This window comes from Antedon mediterranea, chromosome 10 (genome assembly GCF_964355755.1).
Source record: "Antedon mediterranea chromosome 10, ecAntMedi1.1, whole genome shotgun sequence".
NCBI lineage: Eukaryota > Metazoa > Echinodermata > Crinoidea > Comatulida > Antedonidae > Antedon > Antedon mediterranea.
This window is the reverse complement of record NC_092679.1, coordinates 840,601-854,015: the sequence shown is the minus strand read 5'-3', so window position 1 is coordinate 854,015 and position 13,415 is coordinate 840,601. Positions and strand designations below refer to the sequence as shown.

At 33.2% G+C, this 13,415-nt stretch overlaps 1 protein-coding gene across 1 annotated transcript in view; it reads left to right on the top strand.

Annotated features, from left to right (window-relative positions):
* Positions 1-854: 854 nt before the first annotated feature.
* LOC140060991 (alpha-(1,6)-fucosyltransferase-like) overlaps positions 855-13,415 on the top strand; it is a 35,960-nt gene continuing 23,399 nt past the window's right edge. The window contains exons 1-2 of the mRNA XM_072107370.1: positions 855-1,006; positions 10,498-10,584. The gene's annotated coding sequence lies outside the window, so the exon portion shown is untranslated. The remainder of the gene's footprint in view (positions 1,007-10,497; positions 10,585-13,415) is intronic.

Sequence of the window (13,415 nt, the reverse complement as noted above, 5' to 3'; positions counted from 1 at the left end):
AATAAAGCAACTTGAAATAATTAATCAAAGGGATGAGATGAAAACATTAAAATACACAGCAACATGTCATACAAAAATACAACAAATCATACACAAACATATTTTTACTGGTGACCAAAAAAGAATAGATGGAAATTATTTTTACTTGCAAAAAACAAACACTGTAATGTAGTAGCTTTATTGACTATGAAAAAACATATAAACAAATCCTTACTTAAACGTCTTTGATATATCGTATTTTCCCCAAAAAACATGAACAACGAAGACTATTAAAATCAGACTGTGAATAGGCCATTTCGCAGTTTTAATAAAGTTATTCACTTGCATAGAAAACAACGAAAAAAAGAATGATTTCACTTATCAAAAAGACAACTCATTGACACTGGCAACCAATTTGACTATGTTTTGCATTAAATTACAATTTTTTAGGTAGGCCTAATTTGTTTTCGTTCCAATATGTGGTTAAGTTCATACCTATTATGTGACATTAAAAATTTTCAACCAAAAGAATTCACTAAAAGTAAATAAAACAACTGACAATAAAATAATTATTAAGATTAAGAAGGGGACAATGCCCTCTTCACACAGAAGAGGCCTACGATGGATATTATTATTACTAGATAATAAATAAATGACTCGATGTTAAAAAATTACTGGTACCTCGCAATTTAATTGGTGTATTATTTTGTATTGTTTGTACCATATAATATTATAAGGCGCGCCCCATGTAATGCAGTGTCCGATTTTTTGGTGACCCTTCTTTTTATTATTACGTCAAAATAGAGGGCGCAATCAAATATAGACACGAGGACGACTTGGAAAAAAAAAGAATAGGAAAAGAAAGTAAACAACAAAAAAGGCCACACACACAAGACGATATCGCCACGAAGCATGGTTCAGGAAATGTAGGCCTAAGGACGTAAAATTTGATTTTTACATTTTAGATGGAATGTGTTACTTGTATACTATTCAACAGATTATGATTTCACCGTTTGGTAATGTCATCGTAAGTAATTTTAGGCCTAATATGTCAATCTTTCAGTCTAGGCCTAGCCCTCTCTCTCTGTCTTATATTATAATTAAAGAAAGGCTTGCCTTCCAGGGCTTTTTCAAGAAACCGGCGACCAAGTTGTTGTAGGCCTAGGCCTACCTCCCTATGTTAGCTAGTGTAGGCTAGGCCTATTAATGGGAATCTGGTTGCTTATTTCCTGTTTGCTACCGTGTGAATGAAGGAAGGATATAAGTAGTAGTAGCCTACAAACTCAAAATTATGTATGACTGAGAGTGAGACTCTGACTCTGAGTGAGATATAGGCCTAGCTAGGCCTAATTAATTTAATTTGTTAAAAATGTTTTATATGTTTTTAAAATTAAAGTAATGATTTTTAATTGTTAATAAAAAAAAGCCATATTATTTAAAACACAACTGCAAGTAACAAAAACCGTTAATTGATTTTCCCTATCCCCTATATCTATATATATTTGTATACAGTATATGTATTTGTGTGTGTTAAATTTTTACGTAGTAGACATTGTACAATTGTATTTTGTGTATTTTTTAATGTTTTACTTTATTACACATATAAATAAAGCTGTGTCTACACTGAACTGTATGTGACAAAATAACGCACTTAGAAAGATTTTAAGACGCTCAAGGAGCTGTAGTGCTAGTGCTATGTTTGTTGATAACCATGTTCCCTCCTTCTATGAGTACATTCGGAAATCAATTTTTGGTTTCAAAACAAAAATTGAAAAAAGCTGTAATACTTTAATTACATGTGTTTTTTCTCGTATTCTAAAAGATTCAAAGTTGCATAGAAAATGGACAGAACTTTTGTATATTTAATCTCATGTATACTTTTACGTGTGTTAACTAGTATCAGTATAGCCATAATAATGTGTTGTTTTTGTAAACTTTATGTGTTTCATATGGACAGTTTGTCTGAAATAAAGTTGAATTGAATTGAATGTGATGTGCCCATGGACACGTATTTGAGCATATCACTATACCATACAGTATTTAGGCACATCACACTTTTTTGTCAAACCAGTTTGATAGTGTATACAGAGCTTAAGGGGGTTTGTTATGCTCAGTGTAGGATTGTTGCCAACTTCCTTATATATGATTTTCTATATCCTTTATTGTTCAATGCTGGCTCATTCCCAAATTAACTGAAATGAGTTGAGTTATCTACTTTTAAACACTTACTATAGTTAGGGCATACAAAAACTGTAATCCTCTAGTATATGAAAATATATCTACAGTAGTATGATTTCAAATGGGTTAGAAGGCGTTTACACTGTTACATGATTACTTTAAGAATTGAAGCGCTTGCATGGTGAACGTCCACTACTGTAGACCATGAGATATTTGAATGAGGAGCTATTCACAATAAATAAGAAAATAATATAAGTACCAACATTGAACATTGAGGTAATTTTGGAAGATGGGATTATAAATGAGGACCCAGCAAACTAGCAATCTAGCACAGTAGTAGATTTTTTATAAATTGTTAGTTAAGAATTTGTATAATAATGGCAATTTCTAGGACTGTGATAACCATTTTGACATACCTGTACAAAAATAAAATAATTGTTCTACATATAGCAGTCAAGGAAATATTAATTCTTCAGCTATTGTTAGCATTTGTTGCGCATGAGCGATTAACGAATATGAGAACTTTCTCTAAATAGAATATTGAACAGTGATCGAACCGACTACAATTCATAGCAACCTTCATTGATAATTTATCCTATTCTTGATTTCAGCTTCATTTGCTGATCAATGTGAAGTCTAGTTGAATGGGTTTATGAAATGCAAGAAGGGCAGAATTGACCTTTAGATTCAAACAATATCATTGGGTGATTTTAAAGCTTGTTGAAGTTTTCCTTGCACCAAAGAATTCTGTATGATTTCTATAGAAACATAATTAATGTTCCTTCCGTTTCTGACTACTATGATTTCATTGTTATTAATCAATAGTGGAGGTTTGAGAAAAGACAATCAGTAAAAGATCTTTACAACTCAATATTTGTAATAAAGTCCTTATGAATTATAAGAAAGTTCACATACCAGAATTTAAATTGTCTGATGTTTATATTTATGCTTTTAATACAAATAGTTGCCCAGTATCATTAGGTAAATTTTGGAATGTATCACATGTGATGCCTGTATTATAGGCCATAAGACTAACCTTTAAAACATGTGACACTGTATACAGCATTTGCCTAGGCTACTATACTGGACTGGATGTCATACTGTACAGAGATTCGAGTGGATAGATGATATTTATTGATGAAAACAAAATTTCAAATGCAGAGAATGTAATAAAAATTGGAATGAAATGAAATTCAATCTTTGTTTTTACTATTTTATATTGAGACATCTAGACGTCTAAAATCGCTGCACAGGATTAAAGTGCACAATATCTGGAATAATGATGAGTGATGCATTATGGGATAATAACATCTGGACATTAGATCGTTGTCTTATTAACATACTGGACATAATGGATCAATAAATAGTATTAAATTACAATATATAAGATAAATATTGTCATAGTGTACCCAGTTCAATTTGCTGTATTATGAGTACATTATATTTGTGTAGCAATTTACATCATTATTGTCTTTATATTAATACTGTTGTGTGGTGATACAGCACCGACAATCTGGTAAATTTAATGAAGATGCTGCAAAAAAATACTAGATTTAATTTGCTGTTCTGACTTGATTTAAAGGCGAACCATGTGTAATGCTATCAACTGTAAGATTATTGGCTAGAGTGTAATGATATAAGATTGACAAATTAATTTTGTCAATCATTTATGAGCCAATTGGTTGACCTTTGCCACAGGTTATCAATCACTATTATTTAAACCTGCCTGATAGATGATCTGCTGATCATATACAGTACAACTCTATATCTCCAATATGGTATAAGGAATTCTGTATTGATTTCATAATGTGTATTTAATATATCATTGACTGAACAGGACAACAACCATTTTTCATGCTTCCCCCTCTCACTGTTTCAAAATTCTGGATCAGCCGCCGCTTATTTATGATAACTGTCTTTTATGTTTCTCATCAAACCATCTTTAACATTCTTTTCTACTCTTTACTCCATCTTTACTCTCTGTACCTCATACTATCACTCTTTACTCCATCTTTACTCTCTGTACCTCATACTATCACTCTTTACTCCATCTTTACTCTCTGTACCTCATACTATCACTCTTTACTCCATCTTTACTCTCTATACCTCATACTATCACTCTTTACTCCATCTTTACTCTCTGTACCTCATACTATCACTATTTACTCCATCTTTACTCTCTGTACCTCATACTATCACTATTTACTCCATCTTTACTCTCTGTACCTCATACTATCACTCTTTACTCCATCTTTACTCTCTGTACCTCATACTATCACTCTTTACTCCATCTTTACTCTCTGTACCTCATACTATCACTCTTTACTCCATCTTTACTCTCTGTACCTCATACTATCACTCTTTACTCCATCTTTACTCTCTGTACCTCATACTATCACTCTTTACTCCATCTTTACTCTCTGTACCTCATACTATCACTCTTTACTCCATCTTTACTCTCTGTACCTCATACTATCACTCTTTACTCCATCTTTACTCTCTGTACCTCATACTATCACTCTTTACTCCATCTTTACTCTCTGTACCTCATACTATCACTCTTTACTCCATCTTTACTCTCTGTACCTCATACTATCACTCTTTACTCCATCTTTACTCTCTGTACCTCATACTATCACTCTTTACTCCATCTTTACTCTCTGTACCTCATACTATCACTCTTTACTCCATCTTTACTCTCTGTACCTCATACTATCACTCTTTACTTCATCTTTACTCTCTGTACCTCATACTATCACTCTTTACTCCATCTTTACTCTCTGTACCTCATACTATCACTCTTTACTCCATCTTTACTCTCTGTACCTCATACTATCACTCTTTACTCCATCTTTACTCTCTGTACCTCATACTATCACTCTTTACTCCATCTTTACTCTCTGTACCTCACACTATCACTCTTTACTCCATCTTTACTCTCTGTACCTCACACTATCACTCTTTACTCCATCTTTACTCTCTATACCTCACACTATCACTCTTTACTTCATTTTTACTCTCTGTACCTCACACTATCACTCTTTACTCCATCTTTACTCTCTGTACCTCATACTATCACTATTTACTCCATCTTTACTCTCTGTACCTCATACTATCACTCTTTACTCCATCTTTACTCTCTGTACCTCATACTATCACTCTTTACTTCATCTTTACTCTCTGTACCTCATACTATCACTCTTTACTCCATCTTTACTCTCTGTACCTCATACTATCACTCTTTACTCCATCTTTACTCTCTGTACCTCATACTATCACTCTTTACTCCATCTTTACTCTCTGTACCTCATACTATCACTCTTTACTCCATCTTTACTCTCTGTACCTCATACTATCACTCTTTACTCCATCTTTACTCTCTGTACCTCATACTATCACTCTTTACTCCATCTTTACTCTCTGTACCTCATACTATCACTCTTTACTTCATCTTTACTCTCTGTACCTCATACTATCACTCTTTACTTCATCTTTACTCTCTGTACCTCATACTATCACTCTTTACTCCATCTTTACTCTCTGTACCTCATACTATCACTCTTTACTCCATCTTTACTCTCTGTACCTCATACTATCACTCTTTACTCCATCTTTACTCTCTGTACCTCATACTATCACTCTTTACTCCATCTTTACTCTCTGTACCTCATACTATCACTATTTACTCCATCTTTACTCTCTGTACCTCATACTATCACTCTTTACTCCATCTTTACTCTCTGTACCTCATACTATCACTCTTTACTCCATCTTTACTCTCTGTACCTCATACTATCACTCTTTACTCCATCTTTACTCTCTGTACCTCATACTATCACTCTTTACTCCATCTTTACTCTCTGTACCTCATACTATCACTCTTTACTCCATCTTTACTCTCTGTACCTCATACTATCACTCTTTACTCCATCTTTACTCTCTGTACCTCATACTATCACTCTTTACTCCATCTTTACTCTCTGTACCTCATACTATCACTCTTTACTCCATCTTTACTCTCTGTACCTCATACTATCACTCTTTACTCCATCTTTACTCTCTGTACCTCATACTATCACTCTTTACTCCATCTTTACTCTCTGTACCTCATACTATCACTCTTTACTCCATCTTTACTCTCTGTACCTCATACTATCACTCTTTACTCCATCTTTACTCTCTGTACCTCATACTATCACTCTTTACTCCATCTTTACTCTCTGTACCTCATACTATCACTCTTTACTCCATCTTTACTCTCTGTACCTCATACTATCACTCTTTACTCCATCTTTACTCTCTGTACCTCATACTATCACTCTTTACTCCATCTTTACTCTCTGTACCTCATACTATCACTCTTTACTCCATCTTTACTCTCTGTACCTCATACTATCACTCTTTACTTCATCTTTACTCTCTGTACCTCATACTATCACTCTTTACTCCATCTTTACTCTCTGTACCTCATACTATCACTCTTTACTCCATCTTTACTCTCTGTACCTCATACTATCACTCTTTACTCCATCTTTACTCTCTGTACCTCATACTATCACTCTTTACTCCATCTTTACTCTCTGTACCTCATACTATCACTCTTTACTCCATCTTTACTCTCTGTACCTCATACTATCACTATTTACTCCATCTTTACTCTCTGTACCTCATACTATCACTCTTTACTCCATCTTTACTCTCTGTACCTCATACTATCACTCTTTACTCCATCTTTACTCTCTGTACCTCATACTATCACTCTTTACTCCATCTTTACTCTCTGTACCTCATACTATCACTCTTTACTCCATCTTTACTCTCTGTACCTCATACTATCACTCTTTACTCCATCTTTACTCTCTGTACCTCATACTATCACTCTTTACTCCATCTTTACTCTCTGTACCTCATACTATCACTCTTTACTCCATCTTTACTCTCTGTACCTCATACTATCACTCTTTACTCCATCTTTACTCTCTGTACATCATACTATCACTCTTTACTCCATCTTTACTCTCTGTACATCATACTATCACTCTTTACTTCATCTTTACTCTCTGTACCTCATACTATCACTCTTTACTCCATCTTTACTCTCTGTACCTCATACTATCACTCTTTACTCCATCTTTACTCTCTGTACCTCATACTATCACTCTTTACTCCATCTTTACTCTCTGTACCTCATACTATCACTCTTTACTCCATCTTTACTCTCTGTACCTCATACTATCACTATTTACTCCATCTTTACTCTCTGTACCTCATACTATCACTCTTTACTCCATCTTTACTCTCTGTACCTCATACTATCACTCTTTACTCCATCTTTACTCTCTGTACCTCATACTATCACTCTTTACTCCATCTTTACTCTCTGTACCTCATACTATCACTCTTTACTCCATCTTTACTCTCTGTACCTCATACTATCACTCTTTACTCCATCTTTACTCTCTGTACCTCATACTATCACTCTTTACTCCATCTTTACTCTCTGTACCTCATACTATCACTCTTTACTCCATCTTTACTCTCTGTACCTCATACTATCACTCTTTACTCCATCTTTACTCTCTGTACCTCATACTATCACTCTTTACTCCATCTTTACTCTCTGTACCTCATACTATCACTCTTTACTCCATCTTTACTCTCTGTACCTCATACTATCACTCTTTACTCCATCTTTACTCTCTGTACATCATACTATCACTCTTTACTTCATCTTTACTCTCTGTACCTCATACTATCACTCTTTACTCCATCTTTACTCTCTGTACCTCATACTATCACTATTTACTCCATCTTTACTCTCTGTACCTCATACTATCACTCTTTACTCCATCTTTACTCTCTGTACCTCATACTATCCACACAATCTTTGAGCAACCTTTTTATTTAAAGCTCTACAGTATCTACACACTATCAAACTTTATGTGACAAAAAATATGATGTGCCCATATATAGACATGATGATGTCATATCACTACCATATTTGGGCATATCACTACCATATTTGGGCACATCACACATTTTTTGTCAAACTAATTTGATAGTGTAGACAGAGCTTTACACATTCTAGTATGTTTTGAAAGGATTGAAAACTACTAAGTACTATCACATCCTTTTCTCTGTCTTTTACTTCATCTGTCTCTTCTTTCTCCATCCTTTTCTTCCTTCATCTTTCTTTTTGTCCATCTCTTTTTTCATCAAACCTTTCTCTTCAATATCTTCACTATCACAACCATCTCTCTTCATCTATTCATCTGTGTGTAATATCACAGTTTATTATGAAAGAAAACATGTATATATGCTAACCATCAGTAAGTTGTTTATGAAGCTGTCCATATAAAATGTACTCCTAAGGCAACTCAATCTAAGAATAACAATAACGCACGCTCCTGAAATAATGACGTTCTTTTGTTGTTAAGTAGATGACTCTATTTAATATCCAATAATATTGTATAATCCTAGTAAAGAATGTACAGTTGACAGTTATAGATAGAGCAATAGGGGAGTAGGGAGAAACTGAAAGGTAGGTACTGTAGGACAAATTAAAAGAGTACTTCAGTTTCCAAGAGGTTTATGTTGAAATTCGGCTGGGTGGTTGACTATAAAATACAGTGCGTCACCAGCTTCCCACTCACCCACTCACAAATTGCATGATCATTTATTTCAGCTTAATTTCATATTACAAATTGTAAAGCTTTATATAAATACAGTACTACAAATTAGAATTGAAATGAATTGTCATTGTGTTATGTAATGTAAAAATGATTATTCAATGAGCGATGCCCTAAAGCAGTTAAAGCATGAACCTAAAATGAATACTTTTATTAAAAAATAAAAAACATCTTGAACAAAGAGAACAATAGAATAGATTTAGTTTAGTCATGGAGGAAATATACATTCGCTAAAACCAATCAGGCATTTATTTTGCGGCATCACTAAAAATTTGAGGTTTTTAATAATATTAGACATGACAATATAAGAAAAGTGCTGTGGTGAATAAATTTCATTTAATTTATATTTAATCATAAAAAAAGCAATTTCAACAATTAATGTAAACATCTAGTTGAATAATACAGTGTCTACCTTGTTAAATCTTATTACACTTATATTTCCACCAAATTCATATTTATTCATTGTTTGTGTAATGTATGCATTGTTTTTTGATGATGTTTCTTGGAATTAGAGATACATTAAATAACATCCTTTTGTTGCATATTTTATATGATTATGGCACCACCTATCAATTCTAGAAGGAATGGAATGAATGAAGATGATAAGCAATATTCGTAAACAATAATAATGATTGGAAATTCATTCTTTGTTTTCTGCATTTAAAAAAAAGTTTTCCAGTAATTTTAATAAAAATTGTGAATTACAATAGGTGAATTTATATTACAAATATTTTTCTGTGATGATTATTTTTTTTTTATTGTTGTTGGCTTTACTAATAATTTCATTGTAGGAAAGAGAATTAGTTTCACGTCTGTTCCCTAATGAGAAACTCTAGTTTATTGGTCTTATGTTGTGATTTACATCTGTAATATATCAACTAATGTGTACATTTGACCGTAGATGATACACCCTTAGCATAATGTCTGTGGTACGATCATAAATTATCATTCCCATCGGGATGTTGTACAATGTATGTGGATTCGGTCATTTGCTTTCAGACACATTGATTTACATCTAATTTAAGACCACTTAAATTGCGTTCAGATGAACCTTCAATTTTAAGACCAGCAACCATATTCACCACTTATGGTGAGATAGTCCTTATAAGAGGTGTGGCACAGTGTGTGTACAATGCTGCGTTTGCCTCTTTCCACCCAGGTGAACAAATGGGTACCTGGTAGGGTCAAACACAATTGCGCTTCTAATATGGGAACTGTCCATACATGTTTGATCCTGTTACCGGGATAATATGATATTTAATTTTACAAGGTATATATAAAAAAATTTTTCCTTAGTTCAGTGACCAGACTGGAACTTGAACCTACAACCTTTAGATTGCAAGTCCAATGCTCTAACCACACATATATCTTAATATTTAAAGTACTGTATTAGCTTTTCTCTGGAGTCAACAAACTTTTCTTTATAGTGTTACAGTATTTATTTAGATAGGAGAAAAGTGTTACGAATTGCAATGTAAATACTCTACAATCACGTTCAACATGGCTTGTCATGTAGGCCTATAATAAATAAATAAAAGATATTAACAAATAACAAGAATATACTGTAATTGTTATGGTTTGAGTGTTATTGCATTTATAGATATAAATAATAATTGATTCTGAAAAATAATTTTAAATTATTTTTTGACAGTTACATCAATCTCTATGAAACATCAGCTGCACAAATATAAAAGAATTCTACATTTGTGAACTTCCATTCAGTATCAAATTTAAGCAGGTAAGAACATCCATATGGCATACAGTATCATAAGCAAATTATGTAAAACAGTGTCACATATGAAACACATGTGATGATGCTGTTACTATTCATTGTATACTTTTTTAACACATGTTGGCTCTTGATGCTTGCACCCAGTAGTACAAAGAAACTGCAAACACCACTTGGAATAAGTGGTGTAAAAAAAAAAGCCAATTGAAAGAGTTGGTGCAAACATTCCAAAGTCACTTGGCTGACGTGTAACTGAATTAGACAACTGGGGCATATATAATAGCTTGCTATTAATACAATTACTCCCAACATTTCATAGCATTTAGGTGTTTAATATAGTCTAACATCAATGGTGTTATGTATGTAATATTAACATGATCTCAAAATCACCTCAAATGGACATCAGTTAAATTCAATTCATCTGTTGGTTTGTGTAATTTATATACAAATAAAAATCAGAAAATCTTTGGTTATACACTGCAGTTTACATCAAAAATGTTTAACAAAATAAAAAATAGACAATATTAAAAGGTTATAAAAATAATTTTTGTATATGCGAAACAGTTAATACTGTAATATTTTTATGGCAATGATATGTAAGTAAAGTAGATAAAATTAGTAAATTTCATGTAAAATTATAATAAACAAAGATATAATAGAAACATTAGTTTTATGATAAAAATAAAACCCAACTATCCTTTTACATGGCCATCAGTGAGTATTTACAACTTGCTCACAAATACAATTTTTTTTATTAATGTTCTTTTTGACATTAACAGTCAGTAATAATACTTGGGACGCTAAGCAGGGCACAGTTCAATCAAATCGTATAATACATAAATAATACATGAATGTCAGACCGTTAAATGCTAGAATCATGTTAAAACTCTACAGTAGTTTATCGTGTCTCTGGTCTGGGTGATAAAGTAATTAATAGATGAAAAATACATGACTGTATGCTTAAAATACATAGTTAAATCTCCAGGGAAATAAAGAATGTGTAGCTTGGATCGATTAGATTAGATTAGATTTAAAACAACAGAAAAGATTAGAACTTGGATTTTGTTGACGAGAAAATATAAAAAAGTTTACTGTGGCTTTTTATATTGCTTGTTTTGAGGAGATGTACAGTAGCTATTTGTATAGGGAAGACATTAGTGTAGATCTTTTGCAAGTTTCCAATTGAGAATTGATAAATGACTACCTCATTCCCTGAGGAGAAGCTAAGTTGATGCTGGATTTGGCACACCTCCTTAGGGTATGTTCAGACTCATGGCGTTAAGGTAGCGTTATTTATTAAAAGCCAAGTTGTTCAGACACAACGATCAACATTCCAATGCCTTGCGTTTAAATCTGATCAAGTCAAAACAGATAGAACTAGAGGGTACTCCGAGAGTACAAACCTCTGCCTACTGTAAAATTCCCCTAATATAAAAATATATATACAGTACATGTATTTTTAAATATTTTTTTTTATTAGGTCTAAGTGTAAATAGGCTAACTGTACACTACAAAGTTATGGATGAGAGTTTGGTGTAATGGTTATGTATCCAGCCTCTCACAGTTCAGATTGCTGGTTCAAGTCCCATTCAAGTTTTTTTTTAATTATTGTTTTTTGTGGACCTTGATCTTTGACCCTTCAAAATGTAACCACAATTATATGAGTCATTGATCATTGTGACAAAGTTTGGTGAGAATCGGATAAAAATTATTACAAGGAAAATTATCTGATTAATTGATTTAATTTACGAAAATATCATATCACTGACGCCAACTTTACTGTTTTTTAAAATTGAAAACCTGAAAATACATTTGACATAGCTATTTCGTTGTTGTATACTAGGTTACAGGTATGTAGCTGATATCTTTTTATTGGTTAAGGTGAAAATCACTGATGCATCACTGGATTAACGTTATTAAATCTACCCTCTCTTGCTAGAGTTATTAACGCCACTGGCACGGGGTAACAGCTCTCTAACGCTGATCCGCGGCATGGTTCAGACACAAAAATATGTACGCCGCTTACATAACTCCACCGTAACTCCGTGAGTCTGAACATACCCTTAAACTCCTTACTGTTTCCAGCCAGTGATAACAGATCTTTTACAATTGAGAATTGACAAATGAACACCTGCATTCACACAGGAGAAGATATGGTAGATTTCACAACAGATCTTAAGATCAAAGAATGTGTTAATTATTGCAGGTTTTACACAATTTGAACTTTTGGATAAGCTTACTTTATTAAAAGTGCCACACTTTCTTCTGCCAACATTGAATATGTTGGATTTATTATCGATTTTCAACACCTACAAAAACTGACAATTAATGTGATTATCTAACCGAATAACTGAACTAGTGTGACCTAGGAGATGATCTTATGAAATAAATATGGGGAAAATAGGGAGGGGCGTGGGCAGCACGGGCGGAGAGGCGTGGGCAGCACGAGCTGAGGGGCGTGGCGTGGGCTGAGGAGTGGTATTATACTTTGTAATATTAATAATGGATAATTATCAAAGTCTTACGTCTGAATTTAGCCATAATGAGGTGGGATTATCCTCAAGCATGGGATTATCCTCAAAATGGATTATACTCTATGGCAATTAGGTCACAAAGTAGTAAGTTTGAACCACTTGAGTACAATTCAGACATGAATCGCATCTCATAAACGCCAGATAATTATAGATAATTTGACAGAGTGAAATCTATGTTGCAAGTGAATGTACTAATTGATACTGTAATCAGCCGCATATACAAAGTGCTTTTGCCTCTAATTTCCCCAGGTGATACTCAATACTTTGAGCTTTAATACACCATTTTAATATCAATGCTTTTATTGT